The sequence below is a fragment of the Lissotriton vulgaris genome, chromosome 3_2, assembly GCF_964263255.1.
Source record: "Lissotriton vulgaris chromosome 3_2, aLisVul1.2, whole genome shotgun sequence".
Lineage (NCBI taxonomy): Eukaryota > Metazoa > Chordata > Amphibia > Caudata > Salamandridae > Lissotriton > Lissotriton vulgaris.
The window spans coordinates 208,623,411-208,650,393 of record NC_141690.1 but is presented as its reverse complement, the minus strand read 5'-3'; positions in this window follow the sequence as shown (position 1 = coordinate 208,650,393).

Genomic DNA, 26,983 nt, shown 5'->3' with positions numbered 1-26,983 from the left:
ACTCAGCGGCAGGCATGCTACAGGGGCAAAACGAAACAAGACAAAAAACAAAAAGCCGACGGAGAAAAGACAGACGCTGGGGGAAATCCGGTGGGAAAACAAACAAAGCCAACCTACAGAAAAAACAGGAAACAATAATGGCAGACACAAATTTTGAAAATATGGACAACACCGTGGGGAACCTTACTGACTTAAAACTAACTGTGGAAGAGACCAAGATTTTATCTCTAGGATTGACATATTGCACGGTTACTAATTTTGACTATGCCCAAACTAGGATAGACCTATTTCATTTTTTGCGAAAACTTAAATTACAAAAATATTTCTGGAACAGTGCTAGAAAAGATGTTGACAGAGAACCAGGCACTGAACCAGAACAAAGGCTAGCTATCACAGACATGGCGGTTTTAAGTGACATGATTGCTTTGGAAAATGATGAATCACTTTCACAACTATCAGCAGGCGAGATAGCAGCTCAATCCAATTTAAATACGAACATGGCTGCTCAAACGAGCTTTAAACCCAAGTCTGTTTTCATGCCTATGTTATTGAAAGATGGTTTAGATTTATTTTCAGAATATGTGATAAAAGAACTTAAGGAACTTTCACTATTGAGTACCAAGAATTTTTACCAAACTGATGTGACAAAGAGGTTTAAATATAACAATCTCATGACGAAAATCAAAAACAGACCAGATATAGTTGTAAGGTGGTCTGACAAGGGCGGTAATATTGTGTTATGGCCACTCAAAATGTATAATGAAGAAGCGATGGCACAACTACAAGATCATGAATGCTACTGCAGAATTAGTCCCACTGCAACTGTAGGCATTCAAGAACGATTCCATGCGGAATTATACAAATGGAAAAGTGCCAACTTGATCACTAAAGCAGAATTTGAATTCCTTAAAAATGATTATCCGACCATGCCTCAACTGTATCTAATACCCAAGATACACAAGAATGCACTGAAACCCCCAGGAAGACCTATAATCTCTGCAATAGGCAGTCTATTTGAAAAAACCAGTGTATATGTGGACAGTTTTTTGCAAGTATTTGTCAAAGATCTTCCTGCTTATGTACAAGATAGTGGTGACTTTCTACGAAAAATTTATGATTTTGAATGGCAGGACGATTATGTTTTCATGACCCTAGATGTACAGTCGCTGTATACCAGCATTAGGCATACAGACGGGCTCAATGCACTCAAACACTATCTTAATCAAAGACCCATTGCACTATACGAACATACCATCATGCTCCTACAGATGGTAGAATGGTGTTTAACGAACAACACATTTATTTTTGATCGCCTACACTACAAACAGCTACAAGGTTCGGCCATGGGTACTTGCTTCTCCCCCAGCTATGCGAATCTGCATATGGGCTGGTGGGAGGAGCAAGTACTAGCCGTCACCCATGCATCTAGCATGGAGGAAAATGTCATAGTCTATAGGAGATACATAGATGATATTTTCATCTTATGGAAAGGGTCCAATGAGAGTGCAGAGAAATTTGCATCGGAAATCAATGAAAACAGTCTTAATCTCAAATTCACTTGTTCCACCAGCAAAGAAAGAATTCAATTTCTAGATTTAGAGCTTTTCGTAGAAAACAACAAAATTCAGACCAAAACATACCGCAAGCCTACTGCAGGAAATGCGGTTTTACATGCGCAGAGCTTCCACCCAGTCAAACTTAAAGAGTCCATTCCATACGCTGAGTGTCTACGAATGACAAGAAATTGTAGTACTCAGGAAGGAGTGAGTGAAGCCAAGGCAAACTTGTTTGACAGACTTAGCAAAAGAGGATATAGTGCTAAAACTTTGTCACAAGCAGAGAATAAATGCCGCGATGTGAATAGAAGGGATCTTCTATTCTCAGAAAAGAAGAAAAAAAGCACTCAAGAGAATAAAAATGTCCCCGACATGCCTAGATTAATCACGGGTTACAATACCTATCATAATCATGTTAGAAAGATCTTGCAGAGACATTGGCCTTTGGTACAAAATGACCCCGTAATAGGGCAATGGTGCAACAGAAGCCCCTCAATCACCTTTAGGAGGGCCTAATCAATGCGTAACCAGCTTGTAGTCAGTGCACCAACCATCACAAAGCCACCCATTTGGTTAAATAACCAAAGAGGTTTCGTCAAATGCGCAAAATGCAAAGCTTGCAAACAAGGCATTAACACCAAAGAGGTCCCTGTTCCATTTTTGAAACAAACCATACACCATCAGAGGCTGCTACTCATGTAAAACGGAGTACGCAGTATATGTCCTTGTTTGCAAATGCGGTAAACGATATGTTGGCAGTACCATCCATCCAGCGCATGTTCGTATATTGCAGCACCTGCGAGCAATAAAGAACAATGATGAAACCTACCCAGTGGCTAGGCATATACACAAGACACACGCTGGCAATAGTTCTGACATCAAGTACTTTGTCATTGACAATGTTGCAAAAAGTATCAGAGGGGGGAATCGCAGACTTGCCCTCAGACGTCTGGAATCAAGATACATTATCTTGTTGGATTCCAAGATTCCGAATGGGCTTAATGCCGATGAAGCATTGACAGTACATTTATAAAACAGTGCAGCAGACTCCCGCAGTTTCCATTTCCCGCTGGTAATACACCTACACCATCACTTGTGTAAATACTTTGTTTCCTTTATACCTTGTGTCAAGTATTGTAGTAATTTGTTATCTATCTAGTTTGGTTACGCCAGGGTCTTATCAATCCAGGTAAAACTTTGAGGTCCCGAGAATAAATGCACGGGTCTAGGCATGATATTTTGTTAATTCAATATATACGTATGAATATGGTTCACAACCCCATGCATAAAACACACAAACACTAATCCACTTGGAAACGATGTGTATGCAGCAATTTTTGTGTTCTGTTCCGTTATTTTGGTTTATGAACGTGCATGGGGGCAGAGAAAATCTCTGTTAATTATGGAATGACCTGGTCTCATATAATGTATCATTGAGGTAATTACTCATATGTTCTAGAAGCCGTGTCACCAGGACAATGTTTGACTATAATCACAGGGTACTACACAGAATGCCCTGAATGTCCGATTGGTCACTGTGTTGTTTGTGATATGACCCTCTTTTTGTTTCTTACCTGATGTTTTGGTTTACAGATCTTGCCATGTATTTAAAAAGTCAGCACTTTGACTTTTGCAAACAGACACAGAATGTGAATACTTTGTTTATTTAATACACAATGACATGAAAGTATTGTTTTTGGAATTTAAATGTGATGAAGGAAAAAATGCATTTTCTCACTTAAATAAGCACTTTTGCACATTAGGAACTTTTTTATGTTGGTTGCGTGACCACATGACCAAACTTTTGTGTTACCTGAGTAACCATACACCAATCACAGTGAGACAACTGTGTTTGTCATAAGGTATATGTGTTTGTAATTGACATTCAAGTAGGTGAAGTGAGCAAGGCGGAGGCTTCCGCCGAAACGCGTCTTTTCAGCAGTTTTGGAAAATAAACTTCACTCTTAAGCAACTCACGGAGTCGGTGCCGTCCTTTATCTTGAGGAAATATGCTTGGTAAAAAAAAATATATATATATATATATATATATATATATATATATATATATATTATATATATATATATATATATATATATATATATATATATATATATATATATATATATATATATATATATACATATATACATATTATTAACAAAACAATATTTTTTCGGTAGGATAGCGAGAGGGTTAAATTTACTATTCACACTCCAGAGAGTGCAACAGTAGGGAAAGCGTTGGATAGCGTAGGGATAAAAATTACTATTCCCACTCCAGAGAGCGCAACAGTAGGAAAAGCGTTGGATAGCGTAAGGCTAAAAATTACTATTCCCACTCCAGTGAGCGCAACAGTAGGGAAAGCGTTGGATAGCGTAGGGGTAAAAATTACTATTCCCACTCCAGTGAGTGCAACAGTAGGGAAAGCGTTGGATAGCGTAGGGATAAAAATTACTATTCCTACTCCAGAGAGTGCAACAGTAGGGAAAGCGTTGGATATGGAGTTCTGGACTTTTTGGTTCCGTCCAGAGGTGTCAGGGTACAACACCCAAAGACCCCGGAGTTCCACCTGCCTTGGTGCACAAATGAACAGAAACACGGGCTTCTCGATGGTGGCGTCAAAGACCAAAGGTTTATTACTGCAGGGACACAGAAGTCACAGAATCTACACACGGGCAGAGACTAGGAGCCTGTTCGATTTGTACAAAGTGGGTTGCTCCTTATATACGAAAATTTAAGCTGGGGGCGAATTCTTTACATGTAATACATTCCCAAAACCTTTGTGTCTAAAACAATAAATATTTGGTGTTACACAGGAACCGTCGATAATATCTGAGGCCGAACATTGCGAAAAGAGGGGTTCCCACTAGTTTGTCACAATTCCCTGTCAATATTGCATTCAGGACCCGGACCGCCTCATTGTAAAGTTCGTTACCTCCCCCTAATAAAGATTCAGAAAGAAAGAAACAGAGCCAGGTGTGGAAGATAGAAAAGCGGGATAAGGGATGTTTGTGGGTTGTAAATGGGCAAGGCTACCGGCTTCGGCCGCCTAATCATGATCAGGTACAATGGACACGAAGACCAGTTTGGCAGGACTGGCCTCGGGCAGAGGAGGCAGCCTTTGTCGAGTCATGCAGCTACAGCGTGATCTGGTTTAAGGTGCACGTGTCATGTAAGAGGTGAATCTCCGGCTAAGGCTACGTGTCCTTAATCAAAGTGGGGTGAATGAAGTGATCAGAGGCTATTGCATATGTGAGGGCAAGGAAACACAAAATGGCGGCCATGATCTAAAATGGATGCCATGGGTATATCAGAAATATGTCAATGGAAGGAGTGCTCTTGCTCGTAGCGTAGCGAAAACACTAGGATATACTAAATGGATCATTTGCGGTTCACTGATACCAATATTATGTATTTCCGACAAACTTGAAAACACGGGTTCAAGTCGTCACGGAACCGTCACGGAACCTCAGACCCTCCTTTTGCCCTTACATAGGCAATTACTCAGTCTATGTCAGAATCTAGTTCTATGCTCATCAGGTCAGTGACATGTTGTTGTATCATCATCCTTTCTCGTGTCTTTTCTCCAAACGCAGGTGGTTTTCTGAGACAAGTTGCTGCACAAAGACTACACAGAGCAGGACCACACTGGATAATCAGACAACATGAGAATAGGAATACTAGGATGACACCAATGACCATTAGAACCTTCCATCCCCACGCTGAGATCAGAGTCCAAAACCACTGCATGAAGGACCAGTTTCCTTTGTCTACATGTATGGAGTCTGAAATCTTGTGCAACTTAGAGATCGCCTCATAGACTGTTGGAGCATTATTAGGAATAAAGACACAGCAGCTCGATTGGATCATTCTGCATACCCCACCTCGATCTGCAAGTATAACGTCTAGAACCATACGGTTCTGCAACGTCATGAGCCTATCCGCCTGAAGCTCAGCTGTCAGATTGCTAAGGGCACCAGCAGTTTCAGTAATAGTAGATTCAACTACCCGTGTTAGCTGACGTATGTTTCTACTATTGGCCATAGGTCCCCAGAACGGAAGGAAGCCTTTGAAGAAGTCTCCGGCTTCCTGACCAGCGGTATCTTCCTTGCTGAAGACACCTCTTGCTACTCTTGTTCGGTGGTAATCAGGTGAAGCAGTGTATGTCGGAGGCAATAATCGAGCAATATAACATGATCCTGAGAAGTCGGCAGGCAACCATGTATAAGCTCTGTCTCGACAAATGAAATAAGTACCCCTAGCAGTAAGAAAGGCAGGGGAAGAGTTAGCCGGAAACACATAAGTCTCTACGCACTCACTCCTCCCTAGCTGAGCTCTCGGATTTCTCCCATTACCTTGCAAACAGACCTGACCTCGGTGAGGTACGACCCAGATTGGAGTTGAGCTTTTACGCTTGCTTTTTCCTAAACTAAGGCGATACTCTGAAGTATTCCAACTTAAATATACTCGCAATTCGTCTCTAGGGTATGATGGAGTATTATTGACGTCCTTGACCATGTCAATAATTCCCTGGACTAAGGCTTTGTTAGCAGAGTTATATTTAGTGGAACGCGGTGGACGTGGAGGATAAGTTTCAAGGGCATAAGCAAAGATGGTTTGGAAGGCCTGAAATGATCCATTATAGCTGTAAGGCAAAACCAAATAGGGAATACCTTTATCCATAGTGTGAGGTATCAAGCCACACACCCAGCAGTCTGTAGTGTTAACTACCAGTTGGTGTTGGTGTAAGAGCTGTACAAAAGTGTTGTTGGTAAATTCTGAGCGTCGGGCTTGCTCATGTTCCGGAAATGAGTGAAAGGAGTGTATAGAAGAAACAGTAGAAATAGCAGGATCAAGGGGAGGTACTGTAGTAACTGGCACAAAAATCAAATTTATGCTAAAGACGATTCCACCCACCAATGTTGCTAAAACAATCAAAAATGTAATGGCACATTGCATCAGAAAACATTTGCTGTGAAGAATTCTATTAAGTCTGTTTCTGCGTACGTAAATCACATTCTCTCGTTGCAGCGCAGGAAGTTCCATCTTCTACAATCCGCTCGCGACCACTGATGATGTGTACGTAGATGAAAATGCCTCTATTAGCCCTGGGAGTTCCCAGAACTAACAGAAAGATCGACCTTGTGTCAGACCCCTGCAAATTCAGACTAGGCACACAGCCACGACCCTACGGTTACCCAGACGGCAAGGCAATTTTAAAAACAATAAACAATAGCAAACTTCCTGGCTGAAGGCAAAAGGTTCAATATATGTATATCAAAATCACAATATGCAGTTGCCTGCTTTATTTGTCCTTTTTATGGCTTCTAAGGTTGTATCTCTGCTTTGCTGGTACTGTCTGATCGGAAAATAGTGTATCACTAGCAGCTGTTGCAGAGTTTAAGTTCGCAGATAACAAAGTTTCTTCTGATGCTGGAGACAAATGTTCAGTGTTCAAAGGAGTCTTTTCAGGAGGAGAGTCAAGTTTCAAAGTGTCAGTAATCAAATCGGCATCGCTGAAAGGGATACATTTCGGAGTGATTTCAGATTCGGAGGCACCAATTCCCTTCTTCACCCAGTCGTCGTAAGGCAGCGGCAACGGAACACGCTTTACGTGAGAAGCGTGAATCCAGTGTTTACGGCCAGCGACACGTACGGCTGTCCTCGTTGCCAGCAGGACCTGGAAGGGGCCGATGTAGCGAGGCTGAAGATTCTTTGTCCTCGCGAAGTTTCTGACCACCACGTGGTCGCCGGGTTTCAGCTGATGCCCTGGACTCTCCGGAGGTTTTGGCAAAGCATCGAAGACCTGTTGATGAATAAGACTCAATTTAGCAGTCAAGTCGTAAAGGTAGTCTATCAACATAGGATATTCAATGGAGCAAAATTGTTTAGGCCTCGGCACACCCCAGATATTTGCCGGGCGGCCAAACACAATCTCGTATGGAGAAAGCCCTATTCTAGAATGCACTGTTGCTCTCGTTGATAACAAGGCCAAAGGAAGTGCGTCTGGCCAAGCTAAACCTGTGGATGCTTGTATTTTGGCTATCTTAAGCTTGAGAGTGCCATTGTAACCCTCGACTAAACCAGCAGATTGGGGATGGTTTGCACTATGGAATTTCTGTTTCAATCCTAGACCGGCACACACACTCTGCATAACTTTCCCTATAAACTCACTTCCGTTATCTGACCATACAATCCGTGGCATTCCATACCTAGGGAAAAATTCCTTGAGAAGAATTTTAGCAGTAGATAGAGCAGTGTTGTCCTTTAGTGGGTATGCTTCTATCCACCTGGAAAAAGCACAAACTACCACCAGGACGTATTTTAAATTGTTGCAACGTTCCATGTGAATGAAGTCTAACTGAATCACTTCAAAGGGACAGGAAGGAGGAGCGAAATGACCAGCTGGAGTTGGAGTTCCCTTGCCAGGATTATGCATCAAGCACACCATACAATTTTTCACCACTCTTTCTGCACACTTACTGATTCCCTCATTCTTCCAGACCGGAGCCAACATCTTACATATCCCTTTAGAACTTATATGCGCCATTCCATGCGCCATCGTCACTACTGCAAGCACATACGCATCAGGCAACATCCAACGCTGCTGTTCTGTCAAATCAATCCAACATCCATTCGAGTCCAACTTGCCCGTACTTTCTCTCCATACACGTTTCTCTTCCTCAGTCGCTTCTTTCTGAATCTCTTTCACACTTTCCATAGTGTCCTCACATATTCCAGACTCAGCAATCCATCTTGCAGACGTAGCAACATACATTCTACTCATCGTGTCTCTAGCTGTCTGTTTAGCAGTTTCATCAGCAAAGGCATTCCCACGACCAACATCATCCGTGATTGCTTTATGAGCACTGCACTTCACAATCGCAACTTCAGTCGGTAAGGTTAGAGATTCCAACAAGTCGTTAACTAGCTGACCATGTTGGATCTTAGTCCCATGGGACGTAATGAAACCTCTTTCTCTCCACAACCGGCCAAAACTATGGGCCACACCAAATGCGTACTGACTATCTGTAAACACATTCACTCTCTTTCCCTCAGCTAAAACACACGCTCTCGTTAGAGCTATTAATTCTGCAGCTTGGGCAGAATTCTGACTTACTCTTGCAGTCTCCACAATCGTCTTCAAAGTCGTTACCGCGTAGGCAGCAGTCACATCACCATTCTCCAATTTAAAACATGACCCGTCCACATACAGCGTACCATCTGGGTCGGATAGGGGAGTATCTTTCAAATCGATACGTCCTTTTGTCTCTTCCTCCGTTTTAAAATAACAGTCATGTGGCTCAGAATCACTCGACTCTTGATCAGTCGGCAACAATGTTGCTGGATTCAATACATTGCATCTTTTGATCTGAATATGACTCGCTAGTAATGTCAGCTCGTAACCAGATAATCTCGCACTAGTAAGGTGTTGTGTCTTCGTTCGGTTCATGAGTGTATCCACTGCATGAGGAACCATGACCACTAGCATATTGTTCATCACCAAACCAGCAGATTGTCGAATGGAAGCTGCAGCTGCCGCTGTAGCCCTCAAACAACTAGGCAACGCTCTAGCTACCGGATCTAATGTTGATGAAAAATACGCACAAGGGCGTTGTTTATCACCAAATTTCTGCGTCAGAACACTCAACGCACAACCTTCTCTTTCGTGAACGTAGAGCGTGAATGGCTTGCTGTAATCAGGTGTACCCAATACAGGAGCTGAACACAATGCTTTTCGTAATTCAGTAAAACTCTCTTGACATTCATCAGACCATGGCACCGGACTCGGAACATTTTTCCCAGTCAAAGCTACCAATGGTTTCGCTAACAGAGAAAAATTTGGAATCCACTGCCTACAGTAAGAGGTAATACCTAGGAAGGCACGTACTTCTCTCTGTGTGCGTGGAACACTCATCTGCGTAATGGCTTTTATTCTTTCTGGGGTCAACTTCCTTCCCTCCTTTGACAAGAGATGACCTAGGTAGGTCACTTCTTGGCAGCAGTATTGCATCTTGGAAGGAGACACCTTATGATTCAAATTAGACAAATGATGCAATAGGGAAATTGTAGCTGCTTTGCAAGTTTCCTTGTCATCGGCAGCCACTAAAAGATCGTCTACGTACTGTACTAGGGCAGAACCTGGAGGAAGGACAAAAGAATCTAGCTGACTTTTTAAAGCTTGACTGTAAATGGATGGACTTTCACAATAGCCTTGTGGAGCGCGTTTAAATCTGAAACTGCGACCTCCTAGGCAGAAGCCGAAAATATCCCTACTTTCTTCGGCTATCGGAATGCTGAAAAAGGCATTCTTTAGGTCAATAACTGAGAACCATGTAGCTGTAGCAGGAATCAATGTTAACAAGGCAGTAATGTCTGGCACTACAGGAAACTGCGGAATTACAATCTTATTAACTTCTCTAAGGTCTATGACAAACCTATAAACTGGAGGTTTTGTAGGATCAGTTCTTTTCAGAATCGGTAAGACAGGACTGTTACAGACATTTCCTCTAGTTTCCTCAACCACACCCTTCTTGATCAAATCTTGCACAATCAATAAAAGTGCACGCTCACCTTCACTCGAGATTTTATATTGAGGAATTCTTGGAAATTTCACATTCGCTTTCAAAGTTACTACATACGGTGGAATTTCTAGGAGACCTACATCGTTGGGACCAGTCGCCCAAAGAGAATCAGGGAGTGAACGTAGCTCCGGCGGGAGTGCGTCCATTGACAAATACATCGGAGAGGTGATATTTTTACCCAACGTAAGCTGTACTCCTTCCGGAGAACAGTACAATGTCGCATATAGTCGTTTTAACAAATCTAAACCAAGCAGATTTTCATTACAACCTGTCGTCAAAATCAGGGGTGCTTTCAATCGGCACGGTCCAACAGAAATAGACAAAGGACCAGATATCGGGTTGTACACAGGGGCGCCTGAAAAACCTACGGAAACATTTGTTGAGCCAGACAAAGGTGCGCCAGGGAGTTTCGCATGAATGATAGAACTTTTTGCGGCACCAGTATCCAACAGAAACGGTTCGACTACACCTGATGTTGCTACTGCGACATAAGGCCCACTCTGATCCACTGGAACTGATACTACTCCCTCTCTCTGTCCATGGCTGTCCTAGTACCCATTTTGCTGAAAACCCTCATCTACTTCACAATAATCTTCAACAAGATATTGTTGAGATCTATTTTGCTGAGCAGATTGTCCATTTCGCTGATCAAAGTGATTGGAGGGACGATCATTCGTTTGTGGAGGCATAGCACCTCGTCCTCGTCCTCTAGAATTCTGCACAAAACCACCACGACCTCTCTGAGCTGCTGCTGCATTATTTTGTGCTAAGATCGGACATTCATTTTTATAGTGACCCTCTTTCTTACAGTACGCGCACTGATTCCATTGATATTGAGGTCTTGATGTACTATAATCTGTCCTTTGGTATGAGTTTTGCTGCGTATTAGTTTGATTCGCGCGAGGCGGATACGCCTGCTGCAAAAGAACTTTAGTTTTTAAATCTTTCGTTTTCTTTTCTGATTTCTCCTTCTCCTCTTTATCTCTATTTTCGTAGTACTGTGCAGTCGCAAGTATTTGCGCTGTCGTAGATACAGCCCACGCACTTTCTGAGTCTTTTAATTTATTGCATAATTCAGGTAACAAATTATGCACAAATTTATCTACAAACAGTCTTTGCCCTCCTTCTGTACTCATGTCCTGACCACTATGATCCACAAAAGTCTCTTCGAACCTCGTGAAGAAGTCGGAGACACTTTCGTCTTTCTTTTGCCTGCATGCTGACAACTTGTCCCAATTAACTCGCAATGCTGGCATCAGAGTCTTCATTAGATCAATTATTCTACCTGGCAGATTAGCAATCAAAGGTTCGGGTTTCGCACCACCTATTTGTTGACCATCTGCTGCAGTGATAGCTGCCCAATCACCACCTAAAGCAGCCTGATGATCCTCTCTACGAATTTTAGCCCACACTGGTTGCGGAACTACATTACCAAACAACATATCAATGTCAGCTAAGTTCATTATACAAGCCTCAACTGTCTGTGTTAATTCCTTGTAATATCCGGCTGGATTCTTACGCGGATCTGGCAAGGCCTGTTTCACCGCTAACACTTCTGCTCGCTTCCATGGAATGTGTATCCACACTCGTTGGAACTGTGCTGGAGCAGCCGCAATACCAGCAACCGCATCAGCTTGCACAGCTTCGCGCCAAATCGGAGGAACTTCCCTCATCGGATATTGGCGACTTAGCTTCACTTTACCTTTCTCTAAATCTCTCGGTGAACGAAGAGATGGATCATTCCTAAAACTTAAAATGAGTTCCATCGCTTGCTTTATATTCTCACCCACTATCATTCCAGCAGCAAATTCCTTTTGAACCCTAATTAAATCTTCCAAATCTGATTCGACATCGTCTTCTTCTATCTCTTCACGTAACAACGAGCACATCTCATCAAAGACGTATCGTTGTGTTGGTTCCCCCCACTGCATAAATGTGTCTAACACATCTCTCGTACTATATCTTCTACCCTTCGAAATCCATCTGAGAGCCGTGGAATCTAAAACTCCCCGTTCCTCAGTACTTGGAAGCTGACTCCGTCTCTGAACAGAGTCAGTAGTAGGAGTCTTAATCAAAGTTTTATATAAAGGAGACAGCATATTAGTAACGGAATCAGTGATTCTTCGACGAACAGAAAGTGGAGTTAGTACACTCGCAGACATAGAGAATGCAGTGGAGGTAGGAATAGATGATGAAGCAGTAGGAGTATTGAGGAAAATAGTTTCTGGAGCAGTAGGTACAGAGGTAGGTATAGGGGCTGGCAGTGTAGGAAGAGGAGGAGCTGTAGGAACATTCACATTCACCACAGGAAGTACAGGAACTTGATTCTGAGGGATAAGAGCAGGAGCACCAGGTTGTCCAGCAACCGGTAACTGAACATTCGGGACAGGCGGAGCCGTAGCACCTTGTGCATACGGTGGAGGTGACCGTAACAGATAAGATAGCAGAGGATCGTTTTCAGAGTCCTCCAGTATCTTAGCCATTTTCGATGGCAAGGCAGGATAGCACTTGTCAATCGCTAAGTTATGCTCTCTAATGGCTACATCTATGGCCTTCTCACACTCGTTAGCCTGCAACTGTTTAGTCGCTTGCTCTAGAGTTAACTCTTCTTGTTCTTTCTGCTCTTTCTTCAACCTTCTCATTTCTCTTTGTTTGGATTCTTTCCGCCAATAACGGAAAGAATCAAACATTGCCGGCCGGGCTTTCTTCTTGAACAATTTCGCTTCTAAGTTGTCGAGAATCTCTTGTTCAAAACTACCATGCAGTGGCCAACTAAGGACACCATCCTTCTTACAATAGCGGACCCATATCTCATTATAAGTTATAGGACCCACGCCATATTTGCAATATAAATCATATAGGGGAGTCCCAATCGGAGGAACCAGACAAGAGTCCTCCAATCGTGAATCACTGTTGCAACTAAAACAAGACAACATTTTCCGACTTACCATTTTCAGTCCGGAACACAAAACAAACAAACACGGAACAAATATGTGCACTCGAACCAAGAACTTAGGCCTACCAAAACGAACTGATGTATCGATACCCAAAACTAAACCAAATAGATTATCGTATCTAGAACAACCAGTGATAATCTGACAAAACCAAACCAAACCAAGAACCGATCAAGGATTTTTAACAATCCTCATAAAGTAACCAGCTAGCTATCACTAAATACTTAACTGAGTCACTGAAGACGTCACCAAGGAGAAACCCGTCACGTTTCGCCGTACTAAGGACTGCACCACTTCGGGTCCAAGACAGGGCGACGGTCAAGGCAACGGCCCACTGCAGCCGTCCTGAACGGGAAACCCTCGTGGAAGAGAACTTCGGGCCACTTTTGCGATATGCCGGGATCGATGAAGTGGGGCGCCTCCCTCAGGAATCTTCACACGAAGCTTCTCGAACTCTTCAGGCTTTTGGACCGGTACCGAATGACGTCGCCCCACGTTGGGCACTAATTGGAGTTCTGGACTTTTTGGTTCCGTCCAGAGGTGTCAGGGTACAACACCCAAAGACCCCGGAGTTCCACCTGCCTTGGTGCACAAATGAACAGAAACACGGGCTTCTCGATGGTGGCGTCAAAGACCAAAGGTTTATTACTGCAGGGACACAGAAGTCACAGAATCTACACACGGGCAGAGACTAGGAGCCTGTTCGATTTGTACAAAGTGGGTTGCTCCTTATATACGAAAATTTAAGCTGGGGGCGAATTCTTTACATGTAATACATTCCCAAAACCTTTGTGTCTAAAACAATAAATATTTGGTGTTACACAGGAACCGTCGATAATATCTGAGGCCGAACATTGCGAAAAGAGGGGTTCCCACTAGTTTGTCACAATTCCCTGTCAATATTGCATTCAGGACCCGGACCGCCTCATTGTAAAGTTCGTTACCTCCCCCTAATAAAGATTCAGAAAGAAAGAAACAGAGCCAGGTGTGGAAGATAGAAAAGCGGGATAAGGGATGTTTGTGGGTTGTAAATGGGCAAGGCTACCGGCTTCGGCCGCCTAATCATGATCAGGTACAATGGACACGAAGACCAGTTTGGCAGGACTGGCCTCGGGCAGAGGAGGCAGCCTTTGTCGAGTCATGCAGCTACAGCGTGATCTGGTTTAAGGTGCACGTGTCATGTAAGAGGTGAATCTCCGGCTAAGGCTACGTGTCCTTAATCAAAGTGGGGTGAATGAAGTGATCAGAGGCTATTGCATATGTGAGGGCAAGGAAACACAAAATGGCGGCCATGATCTAAAATGGATGCCATGGGTATATCAGAAATATGTCAATGGAAGGAGTGCTCTTGCTCGTAGCGTAGCGAAAACACTAGGATATACTAAATGGATCATTTGCGGTTCACTGATACCAATATTATGTATTTCCGACAAACTTGAAAACACGGGTTCAAGTCGTCACGGAACCGTCACGGAACCTCAGATAGCGTAAGGATAAAAATTACTATTCCCACTCCAGTGAGTGCAACAGTAGGGAAAACGTTTGATAGCGTAGGGGTAAAAATTACTATTCCCACTCCAGTGAGTGCAACAGTAGGGAAAGCGTTTGATAGCGAAGGGGTAAAAATTACTATTCCCACTCCAGTGAGTGCAATAGTAGGAAAAGTAAATACTTCATATATAAATATAAATAACATAAATATTAATAACAATTACAAAATAATTAAAATAATTTAGAATTTATAAAATATATTAATTAATCAATTAAAATAACAAATAAAAAATAACTAATAATAAAAATTACCTACTAATACTAATTATTTACCAATTACCAATAAATTAATTTACAATATAAAAATAAATACAAATTAGACACAAAAAAATATTTAAAATATATAATTACAATTAAATTTCTTCCCAAGCTTTTCCCCTATAAACACACAACCCTATACAGAAAATAATGTAATAAAAGCAACATATTTATCAATTAATCAAATACAATAAATTACAAATTATATTTTAATTAATTACCAATTAATAAATAATTAACAATTAATTCTAAATAAATAACAATAAATAAAATAAAATATTTAAATAATTATAATTAAATTACTTCCCACCCTATTCTCCTATAAACCCACAACCCGCTACAGAAAATAAATTACTAAAATTAACATATTAATCAATTAATCAATTAAAATGAATTACCAATTATATTTTAATTAATTACCAATTAATAATTAATTAACAATTAATTCTAAATAAATAACAATAAATAAAATAACATATTTAAATAATTATAATTAAATTACTTCCCACCCTATTCCCCTATAAACCCACAACCCGCTACAGAAAATAAATTATTAAAATTAACATATTTATCAATTAATCAATTAAAATTAATTACCAATTATATTTTAATTAATTACCAATTAATAATTAACAATTAATTCTAAATGAATAACAATAAATAAAATAACATATTTAATTAATTATAATTAAATTACTTCCCACCCTATTCCCCTATAAACCCACAACCCGCTACAGAATTATATTACACAAAAAATAAAAATTAATAATAACTTACCTTAAATTCGATATTTTTGTTGTCTATATTAGGTCTAGTCGATATTATGTCCATTCTATATTTTTGATTCGATATTATGTCCATTCTATTCGATATTAAACATTTTCTAGTCGATATTTTGGTAGTCTATATTAGGTCTAGTCGATATTATGTCCATTCTATATTTTTTACTCGATATTATGTCTAGTCGATATTAAAAACTCGATATTTTGACCCTATACCAACTCAACCACTAAAAAGGTCTGAACAACCTAGCAACAACCAGAGAAGTGCCATGATCTTGATTTTGACAGATTTGTCACTCATCTATTGTACAGTCTACTAGGCATTTTTGTCAACGTATTTAGGGGCATATTATCAAGCCTGGGCGATAAAATTATCGCCACTTTATTGGCAGGAAACTGCCGATAAAGTGGCGATAATGGGCTTGATAATATGCTCTATGGAATTCCAATCGAAGCTCATGTTAGATGTCCTTCACATTTAACATGAGCTTCGACTGGAATTCCATAGAACATATTTTCAAGCCCATTATCGCCACTTTATCGTCAGTTTCCTGCCGATAAAGCGGCAATAATTATATCGCCCAGGCTTGATAATATGCCCTTTAGTCCGGGTAGCAATAATAAACCTGGAATTCATGCTCTTAGAGGTTTATTCACCATCATTCTACGCCATAAACACTGGTGGGGAAAAACCTCTTGGGAATCCGGTTGTATGTATGGCATGTGGTCTTTTGGCTTTATCTTTAAAAATTGGGATTAAGGTTGTGAAATATGGCTCGTGCTGTGCAAATTAGCTGTTCTCCCGATACAAGTCCTGCAAAGAGGTCTCACATTTTTGCAACAGATATCCCACACCTTATACAGGACGAAGTGACCAAGCCTCTCATTTTATGCAATAATTAAGATGTATTATTTACTGTTTATATATATATAGTTTTTGGTGGTTTGCACCTGCCCTGTTGATATACGGTTCACTCTTGCTTCTCATTCCTTCTATTGGCACAACATTGAAAATCCACCTCCGGAAAAGGCATGGTTGTTCTTGGCAGGCTCTGAAATCCAATTATCAGACAAGAGGTTGAGCTGTTTGTATACGGGGATAGGTTGGCAGTGAAGAAATAAGGTAAATGTTTTTATAATTATGAAATCACAATATTTAGATTTGTGTTGTGTCAGCTAACACTGGCAGCTAAAGACAGAAACTTCATTGTTATCATACTTTTTAGCTCTTTCTACTACGAAACACAGAGTTGTTATTTACTTGACATTTTCATTACAGGCCAAGGACATAGCATTCTTCTAACCACCAACTTATTCCACAAATGCAATAAATCATGGCAATCCCATGTGCAAACCCAAGAAGCCTCACTTGGTGAGATCTAGTGTACATCTGCATCGGAGTGTAACAAATTGAGCAGGGGGTAGTTAAAAGACTAAGGATGTTCTCTAAGAGCGCCACAAAAAGACCTACAGGCAGTATTAACATTGTCCATGTCACATAATTATCAAAAGAGTTAACACAACAACAAAGTCCAACCTTGCAACCACAACCAACAGATTAGTGTAGCCCCCACATCACACCCAAATGTCAAGTCGCCTTTGGAGGACAGCAAATACCACCAACAGTTTTTGGTGAAAATGAAATGAAATCCAGTGTTTGTAAAGCATGAACAATTACCTGAGGGTCTCCAGGCGCTGAGAGCTGGCGGGAAGATTAAGCGAGCTATTGCCCAGAGTCACATGGTGCTGGGCTAACCTGCCGCCGGCTATTGAACCATGAGCCCCAGTGTTCCGGAGTCAGCCGCCCTGGCCGCTGCGTCACACCTCTTCAGGGCCGTTTTTTCCATTAGGCAAGACTAGGCGGCCGCCTAGGGCGGCAAAAGGGGGAGGTCGGCAAAAACATGAGTTTGGGAATCCCCTTGAACTGGGAAGTGCCTTCTACAATTCGACGTGACGTGATGTCATGTTCGTCTACAATTCGACGTGATGTGATGTCACGTTTGGCGCCACGGGTGGGGGCCATGCGCGCCACTAGCTCTCCCCACGCCCCAGCAGTACACTGTTTGCTGTACCGCAGGCGGTCTGCCCTCTACGCCTGTCAGAATGAACATCCTCCTGGACATGGTGCTGGTTACCCTGAAGGTGCTCTGGGCCTTCGTGCAGGCAGCAGGTCGCTGGCTGGTGCGGCCCCGGGAGAAGAGTGTGGTGGGCAAGTTGTGCCTGGTGATGGATGCCGTCGGCAGCCAGGGCCGGCTCTTCACCCTGGAGGCACCGGGCTGTGCTGGTGCTCTGGAACATCAACAGCCAGAGTAACGTGGAGACAGCCGAGCTGGTGTGGGCCGTGTACAGGGACATCCAGGCCAGCGACACTGAGTCAGTGGCAAGGTAAGGAAGGAGTTGTGTATTGGCCGGTGTATTCCACAAACCACACTTCTTGCGAAAGGGCACAATTGTACCTGCCAGCCTTATGGGACTCTGCCACATGGCACACTGCCATGCACTGGCATAGAGCAAGTGTCACAAGCCACTTGGCAAAAGTAACCCTGAGAGCCACTTGGGACTCTTCGCCTAAGACACACTCCGCCATGCACTGACATACAAAGTGTGCCACACGACACACCGCCTGGCACAGGGTGCACGAGTAATTCTACCAGTCTTATCAGATGGCACGCACACCGCTTTGTACACAGGAATCTTCGAACTAAATGGGATGTTCTGCCTTGCACATGCCGACAATGTCACAAAACACACTTATTGACACATATTGACACACGCAGGCCAACTTTCACTCACACGACATTGTTCCAGCACACTAACACACCACTTGCTGCAGCAATGCTGACTGCTATGCTTAGGTATTCCTTTAATTTCCCCAGGCATAGCAGGTGCACAGGGCACTTCTCAATGGGCTGTCGCACTGCCTACCAGAAACCACTGCCTTTCCAGCGGTTGCAGTTAATCGTGTGACCGGTTCCAGTCTGGCACGGGTCACACAAGTAACTGCAATCGCTGGAAACTCTGCACCCAAAGTACACTCTTGCAGGCACTTACTTCAGCACTGCATAGCGCAACAAAACCATGATTATAACAGACTACACAAATGCAGTGATGCCTTCATGCCACACTGCAGCACTGCCAGGCCTGTCGCACTCTGTACTGAAAGAACACTGGCCTGCAACAATAAACTGTATGCTGCATTGCACAATGCCAGAGCATAGCACAGAAAACTCTTGCTGGTTCCACAGCGGCGCTCTAAAATCCGCAGGTCTCTTAACACCCCAAGGGTAACCTTCACTGACTGGGCTCCTTGACTGACACTGGCACACAAGCTGCAGGAAATCACACCGGAAGCAGGAGAGCTTGTTACGTGGCAGTCTGCGCCCACCGTAAAATGTGCCAGGCGTTGTGTGCGATATTTACCACAACTTGCCCTACCATTCAGAGGGTAAGCTGTGAAGAATTCACGTGATTGACATTTGGCACAGACTGACCACTTGTAGTTTGGAGTAATCTATCCAGAACAGAGCACCTTGGAACCAAGTTTCTGTGTTCCATTCAGTAGCATCATGGTTGTTCTGTACTGGTCATCACCACGATTTGTCCTTTTGTACAAATTAGGTGCCACACTGTATTCACTAACCACACTGAACCATGTAAATGTAAATGTAAATGTACAGGAATTTATATAGCGCAAATCACCGAGCGGTTTCTAAGCGCTTGCTTAGGGAACCCGTCCTGGTATTCCCCTGTGAGATAACCCCGGCAGGTTATCCGCAAGGTGAAAGCCACGCATCCCGCCGCGAGGGGCCCTTGTGGAGATTAAGCAAGCTATTGCCCAGAGTCACAGAGTGTGAACCCGTGAATCGAGTAGGCACCGGAGCGGGAATTGTCGAGTCCATGGACATTTTTAGGACTCAAGACCCTGCCGAGCCGGGAATTGAACCCTGGTCCCAGGCTGACCTCTGCTTCCAGGTCTGCCTCCTCTAACCAGTGAGCCACACTTCTCCATGCAGTGCATATTGTACACTGAGTCTAGCAAAAACACTCTCAGACACGGCAGGCTGCATCCACTAGTCACACTGGCCTACGCTGACTCACTACACATGTCACACTGCACAAAGCGCCCTTTACTCTGTACTGCAAGTATCAGAGTATGATCAGGGTGAATTGAAAGGTACTGCCAACAGTGCCAGAGCGGGTAATGTTTGATTGGGCCATCAAGCACAATGTTTGGTTCTACTGTGGCTGCTGCTCGAAGGACAGACATGTCTAAAATCATCTATTCAGTCACTTTGTTATGTTCGAAGAACTCTTTAGTTTTACGTCACTTCATGTGGCATTACACAAATGACCTAGATTTGAAGATAGACGAACGTGCACATTTTCATTGCCGTGGTAATAGGCAATGGTGAACAAGTGAACGTTTGTGCAATTTGTGAAATTATTTTCACAACATGCTAGGAACTCCTTTAAATTGTGTCTAACAGGAGCTTCTTTTAACTGCTCTGACTACATCTATGGCTCTGTTGTAGGGAGCTTTTCGATCCACAAGGCAGCGCACCCTGTTTGGACGCATAGGGCTTCTTGCCGCTTCCAAAGATGATTTATGTGCCGGTGCAAGGCAAAGGGCACATGAAACAACTCGGCACTTACTTCATCAAGTTATGTTGTCTTGCACCAGCACATAAACAATCTTTGCTCTCCACTGTCTTGCACCAGCTGTTATGTGTTGTGCAGCTCTGCATTGTGCCCCATCCCTGAGCGGCATTGCGTGAGGTGCCACTTATAAGCGCTTTGCATTACAAAATCGCTCTGCATGTATGCTGGCCCTGCTTACATTGCTGCCCACAAACCACAATACTGCAAAGAGAGCATTATACCACCACCCACATGCCTGCATTCTGCTACACATTGTCTGCCCAAGAAACAATTAGCACACGTTGTCCAACCTATTGCATAAACAGGCATCACATTCATACCCGAAGATTGTCGTTGGGAAAGGGACATGTTGGACTTGGCCCTTTTTGCAGGGCCATCCCTGATTTTTTTGCCTTCCTCCTATATTTTATCTGACCTATTGTTGGCTATTTTATGACTCTGGGCACTTTACCACTGCTGATCAGTGCTAAAGTGCATATGCTCTCCTTATTGTAAATTGATGTATGAATCAGTGATTCCATATTTGGCTACTTTGGTTTACTTGTCAGACCCTAGTCTAGTGCACTGAGTGTGCCAGGGCATGTAATCCAAATGCTGCTGGTGGGCCTGCATCACTGGTTGTGCCACCCACAGAAGCAGGCTTGTGAAATGTGTCTAAGTTCTGTCATTGCAGAGCCTGCGTGCAGTCTGGTACTGTCATGGTGACTGGGTAAGTGCACCCACTTGCCAGTCCCTAAACCTTCCCTTTTCTTTATATCAGTCACCCCTATGATAGGCCCAAGGGCAGGGTGCATTGTAAGTATAAGGTAGGACAAGCCCTGATGTGTGTGGCATGTCCTAATAGTGAATTACAGACATTTTCGTTTTTCACTATTGCAAGGCTACCTGTTCTCCATAGGCCAGAATGAGGTGTTAGAATTGTTACATTTTATAATCCTAACTGTCTCAGAGAACATGGTAATAATTCAAGTTTAGTATGCCTGAACTCAGAATAATAAAATACATCTTTTAGTAAAGTTTATTTTAATATTCTGTGTTTGCAAATACCACTTTTAGAAAGTAGGTATTTGCTTGTCTAACCATTCAAACCTGCCTCTGCAAGGTTGTGTATTCCTATGTCTGGTTTTTGAGAGTGACAGGGCTGGGGAATTCCAGGAGACAGGCTGAGTCACCCAGTGGTGAATAGACAGATCTGCATCTAGATGGGAGGGAGGAGTTGCACCTGAACCTTGAATAGGGCTGTGCCTGCCTTTCACAATGCTGGCTCCACCCCCTGCGGAGCGGCTGATGTCTCTGACCTGCACAATGAAAGAAGAGAAGGAATCCTGTAAACAAAGTGCCTCAGGACTTTACTTGCCTTCCACAATGCTGGCTCCACCTCCTGTGGGGCGTCTATACTTCTGCCCTGCACTGTGAAAGGAAAGGAGAAGTCTGTGCTTCAGAACAGGTTTGGACTGGGCAAAGGCCCCTCTCCCCGCAGAGAACAAAGGATTTAGGGGTATAAGTATTGGGACCCTAATCCCATGAAATTAGATCACTTTAGACTACAAGAGGAAGCCTTTTCTGAGGAGAGGATTCTGAGGAGAGACTATTCCCAAGCGGAAGTGCTGCTTGGGGGATTGGCCTGCAGTGGTTGCCTTACTGCCAAAGGAAGGAGAAAGGAACTTTGTGTACTTTGCTTTCAACTTGTGAAGGATCTCCAAGGGCTTGGAAAAGAGCTTGCCTCCTGCTGAAGTCTCAGGGACAACAGACTTCACCCCCAAACTCCCCAGAGTTCTTGTGGAAGTGCCTGCTGCTGTTTTGGGCCTTCTGAGGAACTGCATGTAGCAAGGAGCTGGAAGCGCGACTCAACGAGAAAAAGCGTGTCGCTGTCACTGTGCCTGCCGTCCTGACTCCAAAGGAGGGTGTCGCAGCTGGAACTGTCGCACTGCACCACATCGGAGAGAAGCGTGCCGCAATGAAGAGGAAGCGTGTCGCCGTCGCTGCTGCAGTCGCAACTCCAAAGAAAGAGGGTGTCACCGCTGTAGTTTTCCCACTGCACCGCATCAGGAGAAGAATCTGGCAACAAGGTAGGAGCGTGTCGCCGTTGCTGTGCCTGCCGTCGCAACTCCAAAGGAGGGTGTCGCCGCTGGAACTGTCGCATTGCACCGCATCGACCAAGAGCATCTCGCATCCCCGAGAAGCGCCCGCCGTCGGAGCTGCTGCCGTAGCATCTTGGATGTCGCCACTGTAGTTGTCGCATGGAGCGGAACCTTCACGCATCGTGGGAGAAGAGCTTCGCCGCTGGAGCTGTTGCCGTCGCATCGTAAGGGTGTCGCCGCTGCAGTCCACGCATCCAACCGAGGACTTCTCGCATCCCCCAAAAGCTTGCCGCATCTGGAAGATCTTCACGTCTTCATTTCTTTGTATCTAAACTTTCCCAACACTGCAACATTGCTTGTCGTGGAAATGCAACGCAACTTAAGGTACATTGACGCAGAGTGTCGCATTAAAGAACTGAACTGAACTAAGCTTAAATCTACAATCTTAAAGTAATCAAAGTGTGTATTTTTGTCGTTATGGTCTTGTGGTAACTCTATATAAAGTCTACTTATTTTTTATATAAAACCTGTGTGGTGTCCATTTGTAGTGTTGTCACTGGATTACTGTATGTGGTCACAACTGCTTAACTTACAACACCTCTGAAATAAGCCTTGACTGCTCACGCCACGTAGCCTAGAGGGTGAGCAGGGTTTATTTTAGGAGGGTAATCCCCTTGTCCTGACTAGAGGAGAGGGTCCCTATTTGTCGCAAGTACCTACCTTTACCAACTAGAGACCCCCAAATCTAATAGGACACTTCTTGCTTTGATGGGTCATCCATCTTATAAGTTCTTTTATATCTAATGAATTAATTCTTCTAGCCTGGATGAGAGGGGGGAGAATGATGGTAGTTAAAGGGAGGGGGTGGCATTTTTCAATTCTCGCCTAGGACAGCAAAACACCTAGAAATGGCCCTGCACCTTTTCCCTTCCCTGGTGGGCTGGCTGCATTGAACAGTCAAGAAATCGCCGGCAGTGCTACCCCTCATTTGTTCTTCCACCACAGTGGAGCCACCCAACTTTTGAATTGTCACAGTTAAGACCAACAAGAACATGTCTCAGTCTACTAAAATGATGTTGGAGACTGGCTGTTGAAGAGTCAACTCCAGCTATTCATGCCTCTTGTGCAGCCGGCCATGAGTGGAATAGTAGCTTATAAACTGGACCATATCCTGGCAGCCATTGGAGAAACAAGAGACATGCTGAAGGTAAAGCTAGATATAATGACAACAGACCTCAACTTAGCATAGGAAGATCAGTGTAACTTGGGAGATAAAGTCAATAATTTGTGCTCCGCAGGAATGCCAAAGAACGTGGAAGGATCCAAATCAAACGGTATATCGAAGCCTGGCTCGGAAATAGAAGTCTCCATAAGATGTATTGCCCATGTTCACGGTGCAGGGGGGGCAGCGTTCCCAGCCTGAAAACTACCTACTGCAGCTCTGCCGGGGCTAATTGGAGCACTCTAAAGTGATGAAATTTCCAGACTTCGGACCAGCCGTGTAACACCATAGAGCCGGCTTCATGAATGTGAAAAAACGTCTCAGTGACAGTGGATTAACCTATGTGCTACTATTTCCTGTCAGACTGAAAATAGTTGCTGGGCAGCATAACTATTACTTTATGAACCGTACGATGCCTGGGCATAGGCAGAGAAACATAAGGGCAAAGAGGGAGTATGAGCTGCGAGTGATGAATGAAAAAGCCAATGGAGAAGAGGCAGCTCCAGACAAGCATATGATGAAAACCAAACATAAGGCTCTACGTAACACTCCCTCCTCCTTGCAAGTGTAAAAATCAGCTGCCATCCAAGATGCAGACAGGACCTAGTCCACTAAAAACACAGAAGAAGAACCAATGGGATCGGAATCCAGCGATGACCCCAGCCTGCTCCCGCTGGTGATGCCTGAATCAGCAGATAAACGTATCTAAACATGACGAGGGTGAATATGACAATGGTATCACACTACAAGCTTGCCATTGCTGTGTGTTGTTGTTCCCCTTTCCCCTCCATTTCCCGCCGCCTCTGACCACCGACCCCTCCCCCTACCGCCCTGCTCCCAGCTGCATGTTCCTCCCCATTCCCCTATATTATAGCGACCGCTGTGCGGTCGCGCCGCTGGTGTGCTGAAGGCGCACCTAAGGCAAGCCACTCTGCAACCTGACCGCAACCAGCACCCTGCTTCTTCTAGCCCCCACCGCTATGACTCAACCACCTTCCATGCACTCAACCCCGGAAGACACGACAGCTGCGCAAGATCCTCACCGAACACCACCCACAGGCAGTTCTCTTGCAGACCCTGCCACAGATCCTTCACCATCGACAAAGCTCCCACGACCGCTGAAGGCACGCCTGATGCACGCACCACCGAAAGCCCATCCTGCATCCTTCTCAACATGCGCTCCCTGCACCGACATGCCGTAGAAATCTGAGACCTAATCGACACCCTCTCGCCCCACGCCGCGTTCTTCATGGAAACCTGAACCAATGCCACCTCCGGCCCCGTTATCACCTCTGCCATCCCAGACGGCTACAAAATCCAGAGCAAGGACCATCCGCACCGCCCTGGAGGAGGACTCGCCATCTCACACAAGACCCCTCTTCGACTCTCCACATCCAGCACGAGTGACCCCACACTCCAACACAAAACACCTCCATGTAAATGTCAAGGTATTTGTAGAGCGCACTGTGGTTTCCTGGCGCTATTACTCATACCGCTGTGGAACCCCTCCTGGCTTTCCCTGTGAAGTGTCCACTCCTGGGCACCCCCAGGGTGAAGCCAGGCATCCTAGCGCTGTTGGGGCCGGTGTGGAGGTTAAGCAAACTATTGCCCAGAGTTGCAGTGTGGGACCCATGATTAGAATAGGCACTGAGGCAAGAATTATCAGGTCCGAGGAAATTGATCCCAAGACCAGCTGGGAGGGAGTGGCGGTGCAACTCCCCAGTAAGGTACTATGGACTGACCATTTTTTGGTGGAGTTCACTATCTGTGGGGAATCCAAGCCATTATCTAGCATCAAACCAATGGTATGCAAACGGAGGCAATGGGGGAAAATTAAGCAGGATCCGTTAGAGCTGGCTCTAAAAAGAAGCAGCCCCCCACTAAAAGATAATGTAGAGGAAGCTTGGTCAGATTATGAAAAATGGCTGTCAGGAGCTCTAGATGAAACTGCCCCGTGGACCTCTAAGGCCCCTGCTTGGTGCTCAAAAACAGCTCAGTGGTATAATAATGATCTAAAAGCATCTAAAACGGAATGTAAAAAATTCGAGCGCATTTGGCGCAATAAATATGAGGAGGTGGCTAGACTCAACTATAAAAAGAGCATAAGGAGTTATCATAAATTGATTAGATCTACGAAGCGCAACTTCTTAAAAAATAGAATTGAATTGGCTGATAACTCTACTAAAGAACTCTTTGTTATTTACAAAGAACTCACCTCATTGAAGAGAACTATAGCCCCTGATCCTCATTCTAGGGATATGTGTGAAGCCATTGCTGACTTCTTTGTGCAGAAAGTGGACAACATATATAAAACCTTCCCAGACACACCGGTAGAACCCTTTAGGGATACCTCTACTGACAGGGTGAGGACTAACAACGGAGGCCTTTATCAGTTTGTGGTGCCTAATACTATGGAGCTGCTGAATATTATACGTAGCATTAAATCTGGCTCCCCTAAGGATGTGGCTCGTTCCAATGTCTTCAGGAATCAAGTCGAACTTCTGGCGACCCATATAGACCATTTGGCGAAGCAGTCTTTTCTAACAAGTCATATACCCCAAGACTGGAAAATAGAGCAGGTCATTCCCTTAAAAAAAAAACCCATTTGAGTGCTACGCAGTTGGACAACTATCGTCCTATATCGCTGCTGCCTTTTTGTGCAAAGGTGGTGGAAAAGATAGTTAATAAGCAGCTCTCTGAATATCTGGAGAACGGACTGCATCTGCATCCCTCACAGTCAGGGTTTAGAACACACCACTCGACGGAATCGGCACTCCTCTTTTCCACTGAACTATTGAGGAGTAGAGTAGATGAGGGGACGACAGCCGCGCTCCTTTTATTAGATCTGAGCGCGGCATTTGACACCGTCTCCCACCCCCTGCTGCTTTCTCGTCTTGAAGAGGTGGGTATTGAGGGTCTGGCTCATGAGTGGATGCGTTCATTTTTGGCTAATAGACAATTCCAGGTCCACTGTCCTCCTTTTAAATCCGAGGTGTGCTCGCTCAGACACGGGGTGCCTCAGGGCTCAATTTTGAGCCCGACTTTGTTTAATCTTTACATGGCACCCCTGGCCAAGTTGGTTGCGGCGTACGGGGTTGAGATAGTGTCTTATGCTGATGACACCCAGCTGATAGTGACACTGTCCCAGCCCCCGAAAGAGGCCTCAGCAAACTTTACGGCATGTCTGAGCGGAGTAGCTAGATGGATGAACACCAACTGCCTACGCCTCAACACCAATAAAACTGAACTTTTGGTGTTGGGGAAATCTCCATCCATCTAGTCATCGGGATGGTGGCCCAACGAACTTGGCACCATCCCTAAACCATTAGAACAG